At 37.7% G+C, this 25,646-nt stretch overlaps 1 protein-coding gene across 6 annotated transcripts in view; it reads right to left on the bottom strand.

Annotated features, from left to right (window-relative positions):
* ZBTB20 (zinc finger and BTB domain containing 20) overlaps positions 1-25,646 on the bottom strand; it is a 501,190-nt gene that overhangs the window by 403,700 nt on the left and 71,844 nt on the right. For 5 of the 6 annotated variants that reach the window (XM_032098516.1, XM_032098514.1, XM_032098519.1 and 2 more), the window contains one exon: positions 10,214-10,273. The gene's annotated coding sequence lies outside the window, so the exon portion shown is untranslated. The remainder of the gene's footprint in view (positions 1-10,213; positions 10,274-25,646) is intronic. The other variant, XM_032098517.1, reaches the window with a different exon arrangement.

Genomic DNA, 25,646 nt, shown 5'->3' with positions numbered 1-25,646 from the left:
GAAAAAAAGAGAAGACAAAAAGAGAAATGAAACAAATTAACAAACAAACAAGGTACTCACTGGTTAGAACCTATCTGCAGCTGTTCAACTAACAACTTCACTTTTCCCTCTCCTTCTTTCAGCAAAATGCAGTCCTATGAGCTTTACAAAGCTTAAATTCCTTTTCTCCAAAAGTTAGATGCTAATACTCAGTAGAAGCCAATTAAATTGCACGTTAAATACTAGTGTATTCAAGCTTCTCCTATGCCTGTGGATTGGGCAATGCTCTGCTCAGGAAGCTCAGGATAAATCTGTCCTCGGATTATTCTGGTGTGAGCTAGCTCAGCAGAAGGGACTTTTATTCTGATATGGCTCAACCAAAAAAGTACTCCGGACAGATATACAAGGAAAACAGAAAATACCCCACAAATAATAATCACATCATTGTTATGTATTCAAATTTAAAGTATTTACAGGATTAAGCAGTAACAGCACTGACACGATAACACATAGTATGGCCTCATCCTGCAAGCCTGTCACATGAATAATACTAACTAAGTGTGTGCAGTCCCTTGCTGTAATTGTTAAGTGCAGAAAACTATGAAATTTGGGAGGAAGCAGATCAAAAAGCTGAAGCAGAGAGCAGCAACGTGACTCACTTAAAATTCTACGGAAAACAAACAGAAATTCATAAATTAAACTGATTCTGACTTTTAATCTTGTCTGTGGGACTCAAGATCTCTCCCATGAGAATAAGTATAACAAAGCAAAAGCAACCCCTCCCTTGACATTTTATGATATTTCTATAATTGTCTCAATATACCAGATCAATTGCATTTGAAAATGCAGCTATTAAACCATAAGTAGACCATCTTCGGAGCCTTTGTTTGTCAATTGCATCAAACAACAATTCTTCTGCAGACAAGAAATCAGACTGTATTTTTACAATAATTGCAAGTCATTTCTAGGAGAAAGAGGTAGCAACAATACCCAAGGAAATAAAATAACACACTTTTGTGCTTTCCCATCAAAGCCAATAGTGGCATGGGTTTAAATCAGTCAGAGGCAGCTACGCATGAGAGATTGCACTCTGCAGGCTCTATCAGTCAGAAGTCAAGGATACACGTCCATGATTTATCATACTTTTCATGGTAATTAGCTAGAGTGCCATTTTGCTTCCAGTAGCATCACTCAACTTTCTTTTTTTAATTTGGTCTTTTTTTCTGCAAATGAATTTACATATTTCTCAGTCTCTCATCCCCTACTATGTTTTATTTATGAATATAGGCCTTGCTGATGGTAACTTTAATGTGAAGAAGGTAGTAATTAGTGTACCTCTCTGCTAAGTTAATCCCCTTCCCACAATGTCTGCAGAGAAGTTTAAGGTAAGTAAGAGTTTACAGTCAATATTAGGTTTAATTATGCTTAATGAGGGGAACTATCTCTGTTTACTAACTGCACCTAGGTGCGTAGCTCCTATATGAGTTTTTCTCCCAGCCTCATTCCACACTGTTAATAGTGCCACTGTGCAGGGTACATGTGGTGCTTTAATCCATAAAACTTCTCCAGGAGAGCCAAGCAAGTGAGGCACCTGTTTCAACACAGGTTCAGAGGGAGCAGAATGGCCTTAAAACAATGACAACTTTGTGTAAGGAAAAAGTTCTACTGTCTCAAATTTAGTGTATGCAGTACACTAGAGAAAAGAAGAAGAAACCCAAAAAAAACCCCACAGACATTCCCCAAGCCCTTCTCTTAAAAAATAAAATAAAATAAAATAAAATAAAATAAAATAAAATAAAATAAAATATTTGTTCCTGATTTTCAGGGAACACCCACATGAATATTTCCTGTAGGAGCTACTGTGATCTTTTAGCTCACTGAAAGCTCTATTAAGAATTAATACCCCGAAGTTGTACAAACGAATGAATACTTCTGGTCATATTTCACAAGCAGATAACTTCCACAACTAAAAAGATTCTAGAGGCAACTGAAGATGACACCAATGTTGTCCTAGAACTCCATACCAGCAAAAGGTCAAAAGCAAAGCCTCACACTGAAACCCAGTTCTACCTCAACTGCTCTGTTTTTAGCATCTGTGCAATGTTGTTACTTCAGTCAGAGTCTTCCTAATAAGAAGATCTCAGTTTGAGTTTATTTCAGTACTTTTTGCCATAACATCTTCCTTTGTGATTTCATGTATTATCCCCTTAAGAAATTCATGCAATGGGAATTTTTTAATACATATTTATAACTACCTATGAAAAATGTACCTTCCCAAATCTTTGATTCCCTAGGACGCATGGATTTAGGGGTTTTTGTGTGTGTGCACAAGGGACCAAGTTTGCAAGAGAAGTGCTGAAAAACAAAGCTGTTTGATTTCCAATAAGAAATGGAAGTGGAACACACAGTGAAATTGTTCTGTAAATGGAGAGGTTACTTCATTTGATTTTTTCAAAGCAGTAAGAAGCGAGTCCTGCATTTCATTCATATCAGAGAAATGTGACATTTCTTCAGACATAGCTTAGGGGTTTTCTTTTTTCTTTTTTTTTTTTTTTGCCCTAGTGAGCACTCTGCATGAGTCCATGCATTCCCTCCTTATTTTCGCCATTGGCAAGACTTCAAGAAAAAATATCTCTGGTTAGGAAATTGATCAAAAAAGCAGGAAAAACTTCTGCTAAATCATGCTTTTTGTTTTTTAAAAAACCACCCATTTTACAATTACTTGACTGTCAAAATAGAAGTAAGTAAAGTAAGATTTTATTTAAAGGCTAAACTCTGTAATTCTGCAAGTGATATCCAGATCATCTGTACATAGCTTTGACTGTACAGGTTTCAAAATTAAAGCTCAAGGCTTATATGTATTTTTCCTACAAACCAAACTAACCGTAACACCTATATTACCAGATGTTAAAGAAAAGGTTTTTAAAGGAGAAGTGTGATTTTTTTAACAGATGTTTTTTCCCTCTCGACACCACGTTCCAAAAAATGTAATCTGAAAATGTAAATACAAATTTAACTACTATGTAAAACTGTTAATAGCTACATAAGAAGAAAGAAAAAATACTTATTTTCCAAGTGACAATGTATTCTTCCTTTTGCTGTTTAAGACATCAATATTCAGATAAACATGGATTTCACTATGAGATGGAAATTATTTAAGGACACATATTTTCTTCAGAAAATTGATGAGGTTTTTGTATCCAAGAAGAGAGCAGAAGAGGTCATGTCACGTCTTGAATACAAAGTCCAGCATCTAGATTAATTTAATGACTTAAAACACTACAGAAGGTCTCTGAGGATCTGGAAAATTTAAAGAACTCATGATTTCAAGGCTAGATTATGGAAAATCTAACTGGAGAATGAAAATAGCACTTAACACAATTGGTCAACACCAGGAGAGGGCATATTGAAGTTACTTCTCACCTGCTGCTGCATTTCAGTAGTGACATGAACAAAGCTTGGGTAATTGAACATTAATCTATTTTAGCAAAGCACAGTTCTAGAGTTAGAGATGACAGGATCACCTGCAGGCCACTGATGCTCAGCGTACATACACGAGCAACCCCCAAAAATCCACAGGCAGCTCTCCAAACTACAGGAAGCAGATCTCCCTGCCAGATAGATGGATGTGGTCATTTTACAAAAATCTGTGCAGCTCTCCTCCCCAGACAACTGCTTGGGAAAAAGTTCCATACTTTTCTGAGGGGCCTGGGAGGAAGGTGGGCTTGCTTATTTGGATCAGTCTGGATAACCAGGGTTTTCACATTGCAATGTTGCCTCCACACATCTCTCTGCTCAAAGTCACCAATTATAATGAAGAATAGTGGGAGGATGAAGAGTTTTAAAACTAATTGCAAAATAACTAATTGCAAAGAAAAGCTGTTTCTCAAACATAAAGAGTTTGCTTAGGTAATAATATTTCTTTCCAAGATCTAGAAATGTTCAGTCACCCCTAAATGAATTGAATCTCTGCTGCAGTATAATGTCTTGGCAAAGAGAAAGACATTTTCTCTTGATGACCTCTGAAGTAATGATAAGAGTCTCCAGTCTTGGTGGAGGAGATAACCTGAGAGTGATTCAGTCTGGTGGCCTCTGGAATCCCAAGGAGGCTTAAAGTTTATATGGAAATAGTGCATCTCACATTTATAGCCCAGCCAAGCAGGTGAGATCGGAACATTGTGTTTTAGCCATATACCAATCAAACTGTTAAAACATAACTTAGAACAGAACACTTAGACACAGATACTGAGATCTTGGGGCAGTCCCATCTCATTAAAAAAACCCCAAACATTTAAATTTGCCTATAAACATTACTGTAAGGATATTTTAATTCAGAGGAAGGAAAAAGGTTCAGATCAAAGTTCTGCAGCAAATGACCACAATTCAGATTTATAAAAACTTATGTAATTAAAACACTCTATGAGTGAATAAGTAGCAATGTTTCTTCCTTCTTAATTTTTTTCTCAATATTGATTTCTTGCCAGAAAAAATACAAGTTTTCAGCTGTTTTTCTGTCAGAAGAGCCTCTGCCTACTTTCATAAATTCTCTCTGCCATTCTAAAGATATGTCTTTGGAAGGCATAGAGACTTGTATAATCCCCCAAGTCCTATTAATATCACTAAGAATGATACAAGTTTGATTCCAAAGAACCAAATGGAATGACTAAAATGGCCTCAAAGCTGTTTTTCAGAGTCAAAATGGTCTACCTCATCTTCTTGGCACTAAAATGTGCTGCTGCCACAGAAGTGGTCCAGCTCCCACTGCTGCTGACTTCTTGCTGTCTCTCATTTTGTTGTCTCTCATTGTATTTGTGGTACAGGAGGAAAAGGGGTTGATCTTTTAGTGACCCACACTGCTGAGAACACAGAGTTATGCAGGAATGCTTCTCTGCTCATCAAACTATTGCATAACTTAGGGTCAGCTTTGACTGGAAGGTTTACAGAATGAACAGCAAAAGCACATGGGAAGGTTCAGGTTCAGCAGCAGCATCACAATGTCCCCGCAAAATGTCTGATTCAGGTCTAACAGGAAAACAGATGTCCATCTACACAAAGAGGAGACAGGGAGAGAAAGAGGGAGATAATACCATAGAGAAGGAGAGAGAAAGAAATAGAGAAAGAGAAAAGAAGAGAAATAAAGGGAAGAAAAGAAGGAGAGAGGGAAGGAAGAAGAGGAGGAAACAATTTCACTGTACTACTCAGTGAGAGATGTATCTCCTGAACTTTGCAAGACACAATAATGTTTGAAATTAAAATCTTGAACCACCAAATGGAGGATTTAGCCCTCTCTTTCACAATTAATTCCTTGTCCACCCAAGTTCTACTTTTATGGAAAAAAAAGGGAAGCCAAGTCTCTTTCGGGTTTTAAAAAGACAATAGAATACAAATCTGTCCAGGAGAAGCAGAAAGTCACTGTCCTGAGCTATCCACTGAAGAAAATTAACTTTCCCAAAACAAACACCAGAGATATTAAATATCAGTACTTGTGATATCTGGACAGCAAAATTGCTATTTATTCTTTCCAATGAACGTAAACTGAGTCACTGGCACAGAACTAAGAATTTAAAACCAAATGATGTTCCACGTGGCAAAAGTAGCAAGTATCCCCTGTGCCACATCATCCAGATACCACCAGATGATCTGCAGTTCAGATGAAGAAGAGAATGGGAATGACTGAAAATGAGAATGAATGTGTTTCTTCTTGGCTTCCACCCTGACATACATCTGAGCAAAAACCACGGTGGTTAAAGATCTTGTTCTGAATCTCAAAAAACTTCTGTGACATAAATTCCTTGCCCCTACTTTTTCAGTGAAGAGGGACATTGTCTTTTTCATAGAGGAGGAATCAGGTCATACCCCCTGGCAAATCAACATGAATCACAGGCCACATGACTCAAACGTGCTCTAAGAGAGAGAATTTTAGCATCCTGAAACTCCATGCTTAAAGCACTGAACAAGGAAACTTGTTGTGCCAGTGTGTTGATTTAAGAGGCCAATCCTTTCACATTCATTATCCAAAAAAACTAGCAAAGGAGAGAGAGTAAAACATTACCCTTCCAACTTCTACCTTTTATATAGAAAAGCCAGGCACACTGGCCTGGCATCATTAGTTTTACTAGAATATCTGCTGGATAACATGCCAGATATGCATGCAGGTAAACATAAACACACATGCACACACAATACTGAACTTTGGGTTGGCAGCCAGGCTATGGTAACCCATGTCCCCTGGGCACAAATCAACTATGAAGGAACAGGAAAAAGTCAGTGTAATGGTTAACCAGCTCAGTGGGCTGTTTTTCATCACAAGCAGAGGAACAGCAGTGCAGGAGGCAATGCTGGTCACCTCTCCCTCTGGAATGCTACTGGATGCCTGGAATTAAATTCAGCATTGAAAAAAAACCAGCAAATGTAGTGTCAACATAAGAAAGAAGCTGAATTTCCCCTCCAGGAGTTGTAATAAGGAGGATTTCTGCATGGAAGCAGAGATTTCCCGTGAAGCTTGATGTTGAAAGAATATGACAGATTCCAATACCAATATTTATCAAATATGAATGCAGTTTTGGTAGGATTAATAAGGTTATTGGTATCAGATCTAGGCAATTATTCCCTATACAGCAGCAAGTGATCAACTCTTGTGGCAACTGGCCAAGTGTCAGCGTTGGTAGCTGCAACCACGGCATCAGGACTGCAACAGATGGTTAAAGTGCATCCATTCAGGTGAAACACTAAACCAGGAGAATTCCTACAGCCTATCAGGGAAGTGCTCTCAAATACTTTCAGACCTTTCAAAGTCTTTTACAGCAGTGTGCTAAAAGTGAACACACCAAAACACCCACTGTATTTCTTCCAGTGCTTCTTCAGTAAGCATTTTGCAGAGAGGCAATACACTACTGCCTGGACTTGAGCTTGAAAAGACAAATTCCATCTGCTTTTTTTCTAGTTTTCAATGATTTAACTTCAGCAGCCATGGCAGAAATGAAAATCAAAAATTAAGGTTTATTTTTTTTATTTTTCAACAAAAGCATTGGGTTCTTTTTAAAGAAGACCTTGAAATAAATGGTTTAGCAAAAACGAACAAAAAAAAGCAAATTCTTGCTTTCAATACTTTCCCTTTGAAAGGGTTTGCTCTGTGTGTGGATTATTCATTTACTTTAATTATTTTGAAGTGCTTCTGTTTGAGTGGGTAGGAGTTAAGTATCCACAACACCAAAGTAGGTCCTAGAATTAGTTGTTGTAAACAAAATGTTCTGCTGCAGTGGCCCAAATCGGCACAAGCAGTAAGCCTTGAGTATTTTGGCTTTTTCACAAAGAGTACTTCAGGAATATGGGACTGAGAGATATGGGACCCAGATCTATGAGAATGTATTGTGGGACTTACATTTTATGGCCAGGTCATATCTTTCCGAAAATCAGGAACTTCAGCTGTTACCCTTTGTTGGATGTTTTCAGTCCAGATAGCTCTCTTGTTAATTAGCTACACACACTAAAAACAACAAGAAGAAAACAAGCCAGGAAAGTCCTAGGACAACTTCAGATGGAAGTGTTTGGACATAGCTATGTGCACACATCCACTGAGAGAAGAGGAGGAACTGAATGTGGGGAAAATACACAGGATTATCACTTCATAGTCAGTGCACACCGACTTGAACAAGGATTCCAAAAATAAACACATCTAACATTTAAATCCCAAGCTGCATATTCAGCGACACCCTTTCTCTCATGACTGTATGCACACTGAAAACCAAAACCCCAGCAGGTAAACATCTACAGCTTTGAGGAATTTCAGTTCTCGATCTCATGGCAAATCTATCATCCAAATGTTCCACTATATCCACAGGTTTCTACTACCACATTCTGATTTAAGGACATAAATGCAAGAAGACTAAAGAAGACCAAAGACAGAAGAAGCAGTTGAAATGAAGAGTTTACGCTACCCACTCCCACACAGAATGGAAGATCTGATGTAGGCAACTGGAGAAACAGAGGACACCTCCTCTGGTACATCTCATTTCATAAGTCTCCCCGTTTCCTAACTGCATTCCTGTGCTTTGCACTAACTTCCACATATGGGCACTGCTGCCCATAGCTACACCCAGTATTTACAGGTAAGCCTGCAGCCTTATTCCTCCATGGAGATAAACAAGAGAGGAAGGAAAATAGTATGAAGAAAAGTAGGAAACAATTCTGCATTTACTTGTCTGTAGTTGGTAGCTGTATCTTAGGAATAGTTGCTTTAAATTACAAATTTTTACTGGAGTTTGATTTAAAAATCTCTGCCAGTTTTGACATTCAGGTGAAAAGTATTGCTGCTGGCTCCAGAATAATTTGCATATCTTATCACTAAATAAAATATGTGAGGTGTGCACCAATCTGATGAAATTATAAACAAGAGTCCACACAAGTACGCATGCCTTCCTGTTTGATTTCTGTCCTGTTCACTCCTCTATAATAAATTATATGATCATCTCCATCTAGCTGGAGGTTTAACTGTGCATGTAAAGAGGAAAATGATAGCAGCCTATTCTTTTCCATACTTTACAGCTGAGAACCTGACAAAAATGCGATTTTGGGGAACAAGCAGAAAGCCTATTTTGCTACCATCTACCTTCTCTTTAATTGCTACAAAATTAGCGGAAAATCCCACGTATGTATATATTTTTAAAAATAATTTCCCACCCTGGAAGTAAATAAATAAATGAAACTACACCTCTTTTACTACAAAGACAAATATACATGCCTAACTTTATGCCCTGCAATTAATCTCATGTATTTCAACAGGATTACTCATAATGCTGTAAGTGAAATACATGTGTAAATCCTTGCAGAATCATGGCCTGAACTGCCAACAGTTATATGGCACAATTAAACGCCTAGGTCTAAATGTCTCTGCAGAAAGATCAGAAAAAAACCCTTTAGGCATAACAAGTAACAAAATCTACTACACGGAGTGACTATGGGAGAAATAGCATTGAGGGTGTCGCCTTCCCTTGGGAAACTCACCTGTCACCAAATTCTTTCATGAATTCATCTTCTTCCTCTACCAGTTACCACCTTCACTTACCACTCTGCTCTCTACCATCAAATATCACTCTCCCTTTCCACACTTCCTCTGCTGCTATGTGAGGAAGGAGACAGGAGATGCATCTTACTTGTTCTTTTGCACAGTGAAGCAGGATGAGAGCACAGCCTAGCTCTCACATCACCTAGCACGGTAATAAAGAGCTCATGTGCTAATTAACAGACCTCGGGTGCACAACTTCCTCCTTAGCCTGCTGCAGAACCTTTCACACGCCAGTGTCTCACTGAAAATTATCTGGTAAATACTATGGGCAACCCTTAATCTATTACTGAAGTTCATTAGAAGAAGCTGCTGATCAAAATGCATATAAACTGGGATACCTAAACTGCCCAGCCCTGCCTTCTGAGGAGTAGCCTACCAACAGCTTCCTTCTGCAAATACTCATGAATGGCGTATGAGAAGTTACTCATGATCAAGTTTTTTTCCTAAAATCCATGGCTTACACAAAAACTTTTGCTTGTAAATTAACTCAGTTGGAAATATTAACTAAAATGCCAGGAAAACAAAGTCAATCCCTTAAAAGTTCAAATGACTATTTGTCACAAACGTTTCACCTCTACTAATGAACTGCAAAACTGAATGATAGAAAATGCAAAACTGTATTATGTTTAGCAGTTAACATTTTAATAAGGAGGAGATTAGCAATTTTTAATACCACCAGTGCTTTGTTATATACAGTAGCACAATAACTGAATATTTTAATTGCTAATTATTTAGACCTCATTCAGTTCTCACTCAGGCAAAACTCCCATTGAGGGACTCTTGCCTGAGAAAAGAGCTACAGGATTTGTTTTACTGTAATTTGAAAAAACTTTATCTATCATAAAAACTATCAAGTTATAGTGAGACAAAAATCATTAAATCCTTAGCAATATTAAATTCTACTGAAAGTCCCACTGACTCTCAACGCCAATGTTTTCATATTAAGTAAAATAGATAATTGCAGTTTACCAGTTGTAACTTACCTGTGTAATTTATGCCTAGATATGCTGGTGGCTCTTAAAGAGGTCTAATAATGTTTTGATTCCTCTTACCATATCCCTCCTTTTCTCCTGCGGGAAATCTCAGTTCAGATGTGATAAGGAAACAGCATTTCCAAACAATTATGATATCAAAACCTTCAGAAACACAAACATGAGCGTTTGCTTTTACCTTTAGACTTCGGCCTCCAAAAGGGTTAAGAGCAGCTCTCAACACTTCTTTCTTATGCTGCTGTAAAGAAAAGAAATGCATATGTTTAGGGATTTGCACACAAAAACCCCGTGAGTTTCCATAACAGTCAAATAGCTGGTGTTCAGTGGGAGAAGTGGGTGGAATGCTGTACATGTATAAACATACAGCTATCTGAAGGAAGACAAAACAAAGTCCTACACATTCACATGTAGTGCACAGGTGACAAACAAACTAAATGTACTAGCATTTCAAGCGTCACGTTAAGCACATGCTTCAGAGAGGAAAGTTATACAGCTGGACACAAAATAATTAGGGAGCCATTTCTAAGACTCCATGCTTCAAAAAAGTAAATCTCATTTTCTTCTATTAAGTGTAGTTTCATTCCTCTTAGGGATAAAAGCAAATGCGTGTCACAACCGAAGTTTTGCCACCCATGTTTGTCATTCAAATGCATTAGGAAAAAGTTACAGCTAAGTTCTCTGACAGGTCAAAAGTCTGAGGAGTTTTTTTTGTTTTTAATGAAAAATGTGTATAACATTTTCACATTTTCAAATATAAATGGCTTTAATGACTAAAATGTTCAGAAAACCTCTCCACAGGCTGCATTGAGAAAAAAAAGAACTAAAAGCAGACTTGGTATCATATGCTGGTAACTACCAAAATGTTCAGAAGTGGCTGTCATACAGCCGAGGAAAGAGAAAGCATTTTGAAGACTGGAAGTAGGAGCTGGGCACGCTCCTTCACCAGTTCAGAATATGGTTTGGGACCAGATTGGCATAGTTTCTAATTCCTGTTATAAGAGGTTCACTTAGATTACAGTGCTCAAATCAATTCGAGTCAGGCTTCCTCAATCCTCGCAGGACCAGTGAGATCCCCTTGTTCCCCTCAAGTGCTGACTTTCCACCTAAGAGCCTGTGCCCAAAGCTAATGCCAGCTTGAGTATGGCAGGACTAACTAAGACTACTGGTATTAACAATATATTAAAAAAAATTATCCAAAAATACAATTTTAGATAAATTACTAAAATATTTTTAAATCATTAAATGGTTTATATATTATAAAAATAATCTATATATTTTGCTAGTGGAGGTTCTTCACAGCTAGCCATGAAGACATTTTAACTACTGGGACTACAGGTAAGAACAGATTACTTATCAGAAATAAACTGATCTTTGGAGAACCTTTACTTATTTAGAAAGAAAGCACACAAAGTGTTGCCTTCTCAAATAAAGAAGATATAACACCAGTAGACTTTCAGGTTTGGCATTTTGTTTCCAAGCCTTGACTTCCCACCAGTTCCTGGCTACTAGTCTGTTTCTTTCTCTGAGACATGCTCATAATTTCTTTTCAGATCTCGTCATTTTCCTCTTGTTTTCTGGGTGATTTCTACCTCTGGTCATTACAAACAAACAATGCCTCAGCAGCATCTGCAGAAATTTCCCTATGGCAATCCCCCAGCCTTGGGTGCGTTGGTCCTGAGTGCAGTCAGCACAGTCTGCTGGATGGCAGCTTCCCCTGTTTTCAGGGAGGAAGGTTTATTTTGCTTGATCTAAGGCTGTGCAACAAATGCTTCATCTTTCCTAAGGTCTGCAGTTGCCTGAATAGAGACAGGCTCGCTGGACAGCAGCTGTTAGCACTTTCCAGCATTACACAAGGATGGTCTGGAACAGTCTGTCAGCTCTGCACAGACAATGAATAAAGCAAAGCAGAAGGCCTAGATATTGAGTAATGAGGATCAGATTTTGACCTTTAAATGCTGCTGGATGGATTGCACGAGGATATGTTTGATTCAAGCGATACTATTAGGTACAAAATTGTACTGTTTGCCTAATGTCTACTGTATCTACCACCTGAACCACTCTGCTTGCTGGCATACTACGTGCTGCAGCAAGAGATGGCTCTGCTGAATGAGCCCAGTAAGAGAGGGTGGTACTGGGGAGCCTGGGAGAGCTGAAAAGCATGGAAAGAGCATGGGAAAATCTGATTGCAAGGTGCAAGAGAAAATTCTGTATTTTAAAACCCATTGATCAGTCAGATCTCCAGCAGCGTTTAGACTTCTCAAGCTCTGCAAACGATTAAATCCAAGTCAAAAGCCTCAGTTTCTCTTCTCTGGCCCACTGGCATTTGAAATTTTGTACAACTACTCGTGATGACAAGCTGCCCTCTTGTCAGCTGTGATTTTTGCCAGAAAGTGCTGTACAAGAGTCTGTATAACTGCTACAGTTATTTTATTTTTGCAATCATTAATTGATCCTTTCTAAACATTTGAATGCCTGAGTTTAATTAGTGGCAACATTTCTGCTACAGTTTTTAAATCTATTTTTAGACATGATTTAAATTAATCAAGCCTTATACTTGAGATGGTAATTTGTTGGACCAAGACAGCTGTTTCCAGGCCATACACTTTGTTTTCAAATCCAACCTCCATGTTTAAACCTTTAGTGGTTTAACTTAGACCAACAGCTTATTGGTGATTCAAATTGTATCACATGAAGTAACACCCTCAAAATCTGATGCATTTGTATGACATCAGTGGAGTGAAAAACTCTGCACACAACTCAGGAAACCACTTCGGTTTTTTCACTTTTACATGAAAGTTAACTCCATGTACTAAGCAAAGGTGAATACTTCACAGCATAGGCTTACTGGGCTCAAAGCTGCAAGTCTATCTCAGTCCTCAGAGAGGCTTGAGGTAGGTTATGGGGATTTCCTAGAAGAATGTGCTTTTCACAATGACGTAAATGAGGTACATTTATTAACTCTGCTTTTTAAATATCTAACCAGAATGAGATCTACCACAAAACTAATTAATATAGAAATGGATAACTTAAACAGTCCTTAATGAAAAATGCCTCTTCCACTATGCTAATTGCTTGTACAGTAACAAGAGCATCCTGTACTGCTGAAAATGTAAACAAGAAGAACTATACACACTTGTTCATTTCCTTATGTTGATGCCTTACAGGCTGCATGGACTTCTGACATTTGCTACTAATGCAAAAAACACTGTTCAGTGACCTAGCATCAGATTTAGAGAAACCAAGATAAATACATTCCATTCAAGAAAATGTAATGAATGTGCCAATATTATTTACATTTTCTTCAAGATTATGGTGTGGGGGGGGAAATATTATAGGATGGTAACTCTTCTCTTTTTAAGATTCTACATTTAAGAACAAAATTAAAAGAGTAAGATAAATTATATTAGCATCACTCCAGTTCAATTCCTTCCAAACATAATCATCATACATATAAACTAAACTCCAGCAGCAAGTGAATGAAAGAAATCACTTATTAATTTTAGTTTATTAATGCTATAAATATAGGAGCCAAAAGGATCTCAGACATGATTCACTGTGAAAGTACACATTAATCTCTTGGTCTCTTTTGAGATTCAACCTGGCATGAAACTTGGGCAAAGTATATTCTCAGCAAAATGGACAGTGCATCCCAACAATGCTCTTAAAAAAAATAAGATTTGTGTGAGAATTTAATGTTTGTGGAAAAGTCTTATCTGGCAGACTTAGAGCTTGAAATGCCCTCATCTTCAGGGCAGCATTTCTAGCAGGAGAACAGATTGTCTCACACAGGCTCACCACTACCATGCAGCTTGGAACTGAGGGACCATGTTCAGTGGTCAGTTTTGTGGCTGGTTCAACTTTTCACTGGACTTACAACCACAGGGCAATTCTTACTGACTGTAATGTTTTTTGTGATACTATTTTGGTCCACTGAGAACTAGAGTTGAGATCTCTTTAACTTTTCTCAAGAGTCAAGCTTGTCTGTCTGGGGGGAAAAACCAGAATAAATCAAGTGACTAGCATTAAATTCCATGACGAAGACATTGTCTGAAGAATTTCTGAAGACAACTGCCCACAGCAGACCACTGACCTGGTCTGAAAGTGTAAGATAATGAACTGGACACGATTTGGCTTATTTGTGGGAAAGAAAGCTTCGTACATGTACAGAAAAAATTTAAAGAAACAACAGTGTTAACAGTTCCATTCTTCACACATGAAAAAGTCTTTCAGGAAACAATTTAAGTTCCCTGTGCACTACTAAAATCTATTTGAAAAATACTGCCTGCCCATATTTATCTCTGTGGAAGACTTGGATTAACTGTCTAGGCTCGGGACAAAATGATCTTTGAAGGCAACAGTCATGTGATGGAAAAAAGGGAGCATCTGTAATGCTGTCTGCGAGGTTCATATGCCTTAACTTCATGTACATAAGTTTATTTAAACAGAAATCATCACCTGGAACATGAGAAGCAAATGGCATTTTTAATATCAGAGGTACTAGCAACGAGCCTGTGTATTTCTTCAAAAGGAAATACCAGTGCAGACAGTGAATTAAAACATGCCATGGTAACAGATGAAGACTTCAACTGTCAACAAAATCAGGCTATTAATTTTCACATAAACAGTCTTTTTAAATCCTTGATTTTTAATATACAGTCCAAAGATCACTCCTCACATTTCAGCAGCTTTTGTCTTTTAATGCCGATCCCTTCAACTGACTTTTCACACAGCCCTGTGCTTGGTCTCCCCTTTGGAAAAGGTGAGTGAAAATATCAAATGATATCTTATTCTGCCAAGACCAAAGGAACAGTTCAAACATTCAAAAATATTAGGCAGTGGCTTTACTTAAGGTAGGAAGAGAATGTGATTAGCAGTGGGCAGGGGAGGCGGGGGGGAACCAAACCCAAATCCAAACCTCTTCTCATTCTCTGTTTCAACCTATGCATTGGTCTGGACTATGTAAAACAACAAGCAAAAATTACTGGATGGAAAACACAGAATTATTTTGCTTCTCATCACATTCTCTTCTCAAGTGACGGACACTCAGATTCAAGAGGAGCCTGGGAAGCTGTTGGCCTGTTCATTGCCACTGAAAGCAGAGGTGCCCAGACTGATCCACTTGGACTAAACTGTTGCCTGCCACAGGATGCAGTCTCTCAATGGATGGTTCTAAATGTGTCTGGGAGAGCAACTCACGCTGCTGTGGCCTCTCTGTACCTCCTCAAAAGACAAGGATTTCAGACTGTACATCTGTCAGCTTACAACATCTCCCCAGACCGTAGCTCACTCAAACAAGAAAACAGACACACAGTGTGTCTGTTACTGATCTTTTCCTTCAAATTTCTGTGCTATTTCTGAAATGGAACAAGGCTGGAACTTTCCTTTGACTGAGATGAACCAAATGTCACCTCATACCAAAGAGAGACTTCTCTGTCTCTGGTCACTGGAAATACAAAGTAAGAATCAAAGGTGCTGCTTTTGTCTGAAAAATCATTATCACCTTTAAAATTTAATTCCCTTAAATCACTAGAGATTAGTCTGGAGGAATGAAGAAGGGAAGTGAGAGATGACAATTCTCCATTCTCTCCAGAGATTATGTGTCCCCACAGATTTTGTTTCCTGTGCAGTACTTAACTCCTTGATGCCTTTTCTCTCATGATCTCTTCCTTGGGAGAAACTTCTTCAAATTTAAAAATCAGAACATGAGCCAAGTAAATAAAAATAAATAAATAAAGTTCAATGCCTATAAAAAGTACACAGACTAACCTGGTTAATTATTAACAAGTAAACATAACAAATTCTGAATTATTTACTTAATCTTTTTCAGCTACAAACCTCAGACTTTTAGAGCATGAAATACATGCTTTATTTTAGGACACAAACCAGGTATTTTATAAGGCTGTGGACTTTTTTTTTTGGAGTTGGAGCTGTTTTGAAGAATACACGTTTCTTATTAACCCCCAAATACCTTCCTCTCACCAAACCATGCTGGAATTTTAAATACAGAAATAAGAGTTTTAGTATAAAGATCCTGTATTCATGTGTTTGTTAGTGAATAGGATGGCTGTTTCTGAATTGCAGCTGAGCAAAAATAAGATTCCTGTGAGGCATATGCACCTTCCCCAGCTTCTGTACATCTGCTAGGAAGATGCTAGAAGCAGAGGGAGAACTTGGTGAAAGTTCCAGACAGAAATTCTACAGCAAAGGATGAAATAGCCCCAGCACAATCACATTTTCTTTACTGAATAAAGCTACCCTGCTGAAGCAAACCTTATCTGTGCCACAAGCAAAAAAAGGTCATTGCCACCGGTCCCCGAGGTTCCGACGAGATGCTGTTCTAGGCTGGACCTCCAGCTGGGCCCATCTTTATGTTCTCCCTTCTGACACATTGTTCTGCCTAATGCAGTGCAGATGTGGCACAGCCTTCCCAGGTGATATGCTGCAAATGAGGCAAGTTCAAAGTTCCTTGCTGGATAAAACAAGTGACATTTCTTTACCTGCTGAAGTTAGCACAGACCCTCTGAAGTCCCCAGCATTCAGCAGTGTAAAACAACGCCATCTCCTCCTCAGTAACCTCAGCCCATCATACAGTCACAACTTTTTGTCTGAATGGTAATATCATCATCATCATCACCATGGCAGAAACATGGCTGTGTATCTAGGAACTTTTCTTAACTAGCATTTCATTGAAATTATTCTGTAATATTGCCTTTGGAGCACTGGATTAATGAAGACATACCACAAAATCACAGAATGTGCTGAGTTGGAAGGGACATACAAGGATCGTCAAAGTCCAACTCCTGGCCCTGCACAGGACACCCCAAGAATCACACCATGTGCCTGAGAGCATTGTTCAAATCCTTCCTGAACTCTGTCAGGTTTGGTGCTGTGACCACTTCCCTGGGGAGCTGTTCCAGTGCCAGTTCACACAGTAATATTTCCTCAGCCTTGATACAAACATGAAATCTGATAACATATTTATTAATCTACTCTTAATTGCTCTAATGGTCAAACATTGTTTGTTTTTCCCCCTGGTTTTAGATCTTAACAATTTTGTCAATATTTATGTACTATACTTTTTTTTTTTTTTTTGCCTACCAAAGCCTTGAAAAGGTGCAATTCAGGAGATGAGACAGTTAATCATAGAGTTGGCTTAGTCTCTAATTTAGGTGGCCTACTTATGTTAGCAACATTTTATTAGCACATTATGCTGTGTATTTAATATTTAGTACACTGTATGAGAATGGTTTACTGTGTACTGCTCACATAAATGACTTACAAATTCTATTTGACACATAGAGAAGAGTGTATAAGTAATACATGTATTTCTGAGTATACCTAATGCTACAGAAAATAAGGATAAGCAGAAGACATGTAGAGAAAACACTAAAATGTATCTTTGATGGACTTAAAGGCTAGCTTACAAACACTTCAGTAGACAAAAGGTGCAGCATTAGGGATATGTGCACAATGCCCATCCCTTCTTTAACTTTTATTTCAAATCTTCCTCTGGAAGCCTCAGCTGAAGGAAAAGGATTTTCATTCAAAATTGCTGAAGTCTCACAATGGAAACAATTGCAACAAAACATACAGCAAATCCTTCCACAACCTTTTGTACTTTACTAGACCCAGAAGACAAAGTAGGATCTTTCTTTGAGTTTAGAAGTACTTTCAGGACATTTTTCAAGAGGCAGATAAGTTAGCTATGTCCTCATGAATTATGCAGCCTTTCCAGTGTGTACTTACACAATGCTAGCTGGAAGCCCCTGGGAAGGATGCCCAGTGCATATGAGCAGCAGGTGGTACCAAAGGAGAATCGCTCAGCCAAAGCAGATCCAAGTTTTCCTTGGAGAGCTGGAGAGCAGCTCTGAGCAGAGATCCCAGTTATCTGGTATAGCTGTAGCTATTTTGGTTATATTGGTGTTCAGAAATTACTGGAAAGGAGATTTTGACTTTAGTCCTTAGGAGGAAAAGTATACTGGTTTTCATGCTCCTTCTATTTACAAAGTGAATCAAAGCTATACCAGCAGGCACCTGTAAGGGCCAGAAAGGGGAAAATCACAGAATCCTTCAGCCTGACATGAATCAGCCCTATGTCAAAACACCCATAAGCAGTCCTGGTGCAATTCTTACACTTGATCTCTAACTAGTAAAGCCTTCACATTTATCAGAAATATGTTTTTCTGGTATCAATGAACAGGTGAATGTAACAGAGTGAAGGAAGGATGATAACCTCCCAAGACAAGTGGTCTCCAGTCGACTCTGAAGCTCAGGATACTCCAGTTAAGAAACAAAAGGTCATCAAAAGGCAAGAAAACTTGCTTGTAATCAGTTTCAGCTTTTCGTATTTCTTCTGCTGTATAATTTGTCAATATATCTATCAATCCTTTCATAATAAGGTTGCTAAGACAGATGCTAAGACTTCAGTAAATACCAAATTCCTTTTCTGCAAAAATAGATGATCACAGCAAAAGCATTTTTTTTTTCTGCTGGTGAAGTATTTGCAGCATTATTACAAAGGACTCTTACTGTTTATTAAAATCCCTGACAAAATATCAGTTCCAAAGCTTTTCCTACTATCATCAGTCGATGTTTGTCAAGTGACATTCAAAACAATTTTATTTTTAAAAACAGAAACAAAACAAAATTGAGCCTATTTTCCATTCTTTTTATTCTTGTACTTTACTGAATTTTTCAATATTACTCCAATACTTGTATAAGACTTACATGGCATACCTAAAATGCCTCACAACAGAAAAATTTAGTTCACATTTCCTCTAGGAAAAAAACCACAAAACAAAACAATCTACAATACCTCTTAGAAAATGTATCTTTCCCCAGTTATTCAGTGGGGAACATTAAAAATTCAATATTTGCCACTTTGCAATGACGTCTGGACACAAAACAGTTCCTTCATGCTGCAATAGGTTTGTCTAGTCTAAACATAAAGGGAATTAGAACAAAAATACACATTTGAAACAGTACTAAATGTGACAACCACAAAATATCTTCTATCCTGACAACACTCTTCCCCTTATTTTTTCCAGTCATTTCTACCATTCATTACAGATACAGTATTTATTTTTTATAAAGATTAATGTATAAAAACCAGTACATAGGAACCAAGTAACAAGAATGGGTCAAATTAAAAATTAATAATATTACAAAAATAACTATTGTATTAATCAATATGAAGACTGAGATGTTCAGATCTGTAGCACATTTTTAGTTCTAACATTCATTCTGCTTTAAGGACATGAGGACAGCTGATTTAGTAAAAGCCTTAGCTGAGATAACATCAATATATAGTATTTGGATTAAAACCGTGTTGGGAGCTATATTGCAAGCTAGCAGACATCTCCATTAAAAGAATGCATCATATCTTATAGGACAAATATAAGGTTTGTACAGATTAAGATCTGAAGAAACAATCCAAAAGGGGCTCCTCTTTTATCTGAAAATGCACCAGCAAAACTGAAGGGATAGTTGTGGATCAAACTTAACTATGGTTTAATCTTATCAAAACCAATAAGATTCAAGGATAAATTTAACTTACTGCTTATTACACAGCAGAGATTTTAAATTAAGAAAGCTTTAGTTCAAATATTTTCCATAGTAAAATCTGTTTCTTGAAGTGATACCCCTCAAAACATGTGATCCACTTAATATTATTTTAATAGGACCTACACATATAACTTTCATCTATATTTTTCTCAAACATGCACTGTTCTTTCATTTAATACAGGTCAATGGATTAGGCAGGGTTTTGTCCTGTGATGTTAAAGGAGACGAACCGAAATTTCTGAAACACGTCATATTCTGATAATAAATGATCTGTATTGCAGTAGAGTTTTGAGAGCACAGTGAGATTGATGTATTAGGCACTGTAGTGACACAGACTGGAAGGCAGTTGTCACTAGAAAAAAACTTTTCAGACAAGCCAGCCAAAGGGTGAAAGAGCAGGAACTACTTTTTCAGATGAGTTGAGGCACACAGATTGGAGCTCCTCAGAAAATCTGTGACAGAGTACAGTGTTGAACTTTTATCTCAGGTTACACTCCACTGCTTTAACAACAAAGCCTTCCTTCCTCTCTATTAATTAAACAGAGCAAAAAATCCCAGTATTACATCTACCCCATTAACTGAGCAATTCCAAGCATCATGCTACTTCACATTTGCATAAACCCAGTATCAAGAATCTCAAAGCACTTTAAAGCAAAGCCAAATAGAACTAGGTTATCCTCAATTTGCAAGTAGTGAAATAAAAACAGAGGCATTAAGGGTAAAGTCATCTCACCTGACTTTGGCCATCTAAAAAACACTGTGGCCTAGGCTGCTCCCTCCACCACTGGAACAAGGTGAGCATCTTGAGAGGGCAATTCTGTCTCTTCTCAGATACCTGGCTAAGTCAATCACCAAAGGAGTGTCATCCTTTCTTCTGCCTATTCCTTCCACCTAGCCTAGATGCTGAAGCTAAATGCCTCATGTTTAGATGAGTGAGCTACACATTTCTATTCCATCACAAAGTACTCCTCTATTCTCTTCCCTCTTTCCTATGAGGCAAAAAACCAGTGATGGGCCAAGGTTTGTGCTGACTAGTGAGCACACACATGTGGAAAGATAGGTGCACACTGCCAGACCTGTGAGCATATTGACAAATTACACGAACAGAACTCACTGCTTCTGGGTGCCCAGATATTTACACATTTCCAGAGGTACTGGAAACCAAGCAAATGGCCGTAAGTCTCTAGGTCTAGCTGAGATTTGTGCTGCTCTAAGCCCAGAGTGCAAGCCCAGAAGGAATATCCACGATGCTGTCACAATATAAAGAATGCTAATAAATAAAACTCACATCAAAATGAGATATTTTTTTTTACAAGAAAGGTGATAAAAGTCTGCTATCAGACTTTGATCACAAGTCCTACTATTCAGAAAAGGAAATACTTCTGAATTTCAGTGAAAATGAATCTTTCTGTGGCTGAAATAACTTTTAAAAACCAGAAATGATTGTATAGTTTTCTCTGTCAACTCAAAGATCAGATTTAGGGATCCAAAAATGTTTGACTTTTCTATCGCAGATCTGCACGCATCAGAAAAATCTGGCACTACACTGCATGATAGGACCTTGAAGCTCTGAAGTAACTGTGAAGTGGCAGTTCAAATAGCTCTTCCAAAATGAAAACTGGTTAACACAAAATTAGAGTGATGCCTCCTCCAACATTAAAACAGACACTGGGAATGAAAAATTCGTTGTCTTCCCTCTCCCACAAAAGAATGACTTTGACTAACAGCTTCCATTCTATGCATAGAAAGTTAAGTAATGTATTTCAGTGTTTTTGCCAAATAAAGCCTGGGAAGGAGTTCTCTACAGAAATCACAGGATGCCAATGGAGTTGTATGAAAAAATACCAGCACTTTCACTCAACCACTTTCAAAGTTCTAAAGGGAATGAGAATCAGACTTTGCAAATTCGAACTTCTTCTCTTTCTTCAGTTCCTGGAACAAATCACTCAATCAGGTACATGGAAAAGCACTGAAGTCTTGCTTTTGAACAAAGCACTGCTGTGTGGCAAATGGGCCTGAATCCTTCAGGCTCATCCCAAGCGGAACCAATCCCAGTGAGCCAGTGCTAGGAACTCCAGCACCTGGCTCCTGCCTCCCTGCCTTGGCAGGTGCATCTCTTTAAAACGAAAGCAAGGTGCTAACAGCAATGGTTATCTCTTATCAGCACAGAAGAATCGGCGTTTAATGCAGCAGCTAAAGAGCAACTCTCAGTGTTTCACGGCTCAGAGGCACAGGATGCGAAGGAGCTGCGCTCCGACCACAGATCCTGCCACTGGGAAGCACAGCAGCACCCGATCAGCTCATTTGTCAAAGAGCAGAAGGATCTTCCAGGGCAAGAGTAGTGGAATGGCCTTTTCTAGGAATAAATTTGCATCACAGACCTTACCACCTTCCTCCACACATGCAAAATTTATTTATTTGACCTGCCCACTGCAAACAGAGCTGAACTCAACAAAAAAAACCTATCGAGAAACCACAGTGCCTTTGAGTCTTTCTCCAAGTAATAGGATGAGAAAACAAATGGAAAAGCTCTCCGTGATGATGTGATGAGTGTATCCTTATGCTGATAATGCTAACACTAATAATTCCTCCTGCAGGTACTACCCTGTCAATAACACTTTTGGACAATTTTTTTTTTAAGGGCATGAACGTAATCTTAATACTTTGCAGAGTAATATCTTCACATCCATCTATGGTTAACTTTCCAAGCCAACATAATGCATATGAATTAGACCGACTGTTAATGTTTATTTTTATGGGGAGGAAGAAGAATATCTTAGCTCTGAACTTTCCACTTTTGTTAATGATTAAAAAGTTAATTAAGTATTAACTTTATTAAATTAATAATTTATATGACACACCTAAAAATTACCTACAACACATACTAGGCAAATCTGTTTGTTGTTTTCGGGGCAGGTGGATTGAGTGGATGAAGTATCCAGATAAAAAAAACCAGTTTCCAATAGAACTGTATGGAACATCTTCTATTTCTCTGAGAATAACATCTATTATTTAGCGTGGAGCAAATATGTTCAGAGGCTAAATGGTCTCTTTCAAATGACAGAGGTATTTTTTTCCCTCTTTTCGTTTAGTACAACATGCCTCTGATATACCAAAATAGCTTTTATTTAAAAGGCAATCTTTATTAGGTAATTTTTAAAATGGGAATTACAATATGTACCAGGAAAAAATTGTTTGGCTGTTTACTTACTGACTCTTTACAGAGGCCAATTATTTTGCCAATAGGAAAGATGAAATCTGTTACAAAAAAATAAATAGGACTTATACTTTAAATCCTATTCATAGCAGAGAGTTATTTTGTTTTTAGGTCTGGTCACCTAAAAAAAAAAAAAGGGACATTAAATTGAAGGCTGTATCATACTTCAACAATAATAACTGATTCCCCAAACACTTTCCACCACAAATCTCACTGGCAGGATTCCTACTTTACAAGAGATCAAAAGCTATCAGAAAAACAAGTCGGGGTGAGATAAAGAACAGAAGAAAATAAAAGGCTTCCTAACTTCCAGTCTTCTGTGAGAAATGATTAAATTTCTGCTTCTAACCCAGAGACATGACATCATCTCATTTTTTAAAGAAAAAAGTATCCTGTCTTTTTAACATCTCTCTCGTATATCCACCTTTGCAACCGTATCTGTGCAATCCACTATCACGACTGAAATAATCCATCAAATAGGTATCTTGGCCATTCAAATCAGAATGTGAGTGTAAAATTTCAGTCCTTACAATACTGTTTACCTGCGTGAGCCCCTTGAAATACTGGGTACGTCTGCTCAGCAGAGCCTCTCCAACACCCACACTTAAACAAGCCTCCCTGTGACACCACAGGCAGCACTTTCCAGTTACGTAAAGTCCCGCCAATCAGAAGAAGTCAAGAGTTAACAGCAGGATGCTGTAGAGAAAAAGCTAAACTTATGAACATGTTCAGATTGCCATTGCCCAAAAATCTGAGTAATGTTCCAGATATGTTATGTTAATCTGTTACACAAGACTGTCTGTAATGGGAATCTTTTTTTAAAGAGTATTTGAGGGTGGTGTTGGGGGTTGGATGAAGGCATGTGGCCAAAGTTATTACTGAATTGAAGAGGATTATTTTAATTATTATTGGACTATTAACCCTCTGCATGGCCCTATTTAACCAGGGTCATTGTGTTTACAACTCATATGATCTATAACCATTGTACTTGAAATTATTGTTGATCACTGAGCATTTTGGAGTAAAAATAGATGTGATTAGATGTGTAAAGCTCATTTGAATGCAGTTTTATGCATAGAATGGATTTCTATCCACTAAAAAACAGCCCTTAATAATAAGATATCAAGGAAAACACAGTGAGAAATGATATTTTCTGAATGTGATCTGTGTATTCTAGATACATCTCATAATGAACGTGACCAAATACTGAACACGAACTGAAGAACAAACCCTTTGTGTTGATGCAAAATTTGAGTGGCAGGAAAAAAACATTACAGAAGATAAGGGTTTTCATTCACAATGCAATGTAAATTAAAAAACCATGGATACAAAAGAGTAGAAACAAGAAAGGTAATATAACAAACTTACATTTCACCCTTCATCTTTACAAGGATCAAAAGAGGGGTATACATCTTCATTCTAGTTGAATGGCCACTATAATAATAAATTACAGTAGCTCATACAAGAAATAAAATATGAAGGACTCAGTTATGTTTTAAATTGAAGGAATGCAAACCATAACAAAAAAAGAAGCAAAACAAACTGTAAAGTCTATGGGATTTAATTTTTTCTTAAATGAGGGGCAAAATATACATGCAAGTAAGGTATTTCTGTATTTATGCAGTCACTTTGCCGTTGACTTCACTGGGAACAACACGAAGCTTGGAGACTTCTCTTACCAAGCCTATTTTCACTCTAAATAGGTCTTGGCGGTGTTGTAGCTGCAAAGCCAAAAAAAAAAATGAGGCCAAATTTTATGTGGTCATGCTAGCGTGGTGGAAAAGCTTTTGTGAGGATTTGATGCTGTAACTGCATTTGTACATCTGGCCTCCCACAGACCTTCAAAGACTTAGACATCCATAGATACTTACACGGATTATTAAATGGCCTGTTAGTAAAAAGAGGTGGATTCAGGACACTGACACATTTGAAATTGGTATCTGCAACTGGACTCTGACATTTCATTTGAATACTTAAAGCATTAATGTTATTGTATCCTGAGGACCTATATTAACAAGTTTGACGTAACAGATGGAAGCTTTTTCAGAAAAATGTAAACAGCTGATCCGAGAGCCAGCACTTTCTACAGACAGAACTTACAGTGAAATATAGCACTCGACTGTTTATTCCAAACACATCATGGCATTGTAAGTAGACCACTTTATGCAGTGGAGAAATACAGATAAATGTAAAAGGAACACACATCAAGAATAGAACATTCTCCTGCAAATTCTCTGCTTCTGACCTATCAAAAAAATTCCCCAAAATCAAGAAAATTATAAGCCAGAGCAGATAACTTGAACCAAACCTCACTGAATCTTCTTGCAGGGCTACTCATTGGTCATTCTCTACATCATCACATTGCTGAATTTTGCTAATTTAAATATTATGCTCATTTTAATATTATCTATTACACTAGACCTTACTGACTGTCTGTAATGTGAGTAGCTTTCTAAACATATACTTGCAGAACTGATCCTCAATAAAAATAAAAAACCTGCTTCATAAATAAGAGAAGCACAAAAAAGCAGGTTTTTTTGTGAAAATGGGGTTTTAACTATTCTTCTTGGATTACCCTCTTTGGTCTTTAAATTGCATGATTGTTCTTGCACATGTATTTTAAGGGCATATTAATAATATAAATGATTACAAATACAGGACCATCTAGTTTCTGCATTTTTCACATTGTATATTTGCTTTTGCACAATGGAAATTAGTAACAATGGCCACATCTGACTGCTGTTCCTTCTTGCATGATTTCTGTGATGCTCTAATAAAAGACACTGAAAATTCAGTGCTCTGGAATGATAACTCTGGTTACCATAATGTT

Source organism: Corvus moneduloides, chromosome 2, assembly GCF_009650955.1.
Source record: "Corvus moneduloides isolate bCorMon1 chromosome 2, bCorMon1.pri, whole genome shotgun sequence".
In the NCBI taxonomy this organism is placed as follows: Eukaryota; Metazoa; Chordata; class Aves; order Passeriformes; family Corvidae; genus Corvus; species Corvus moneduloides.
Note: the sequence above shows the minus strand (reverse complement) of the source record. Positions and strands in the feature narration are given on the sequence as shown.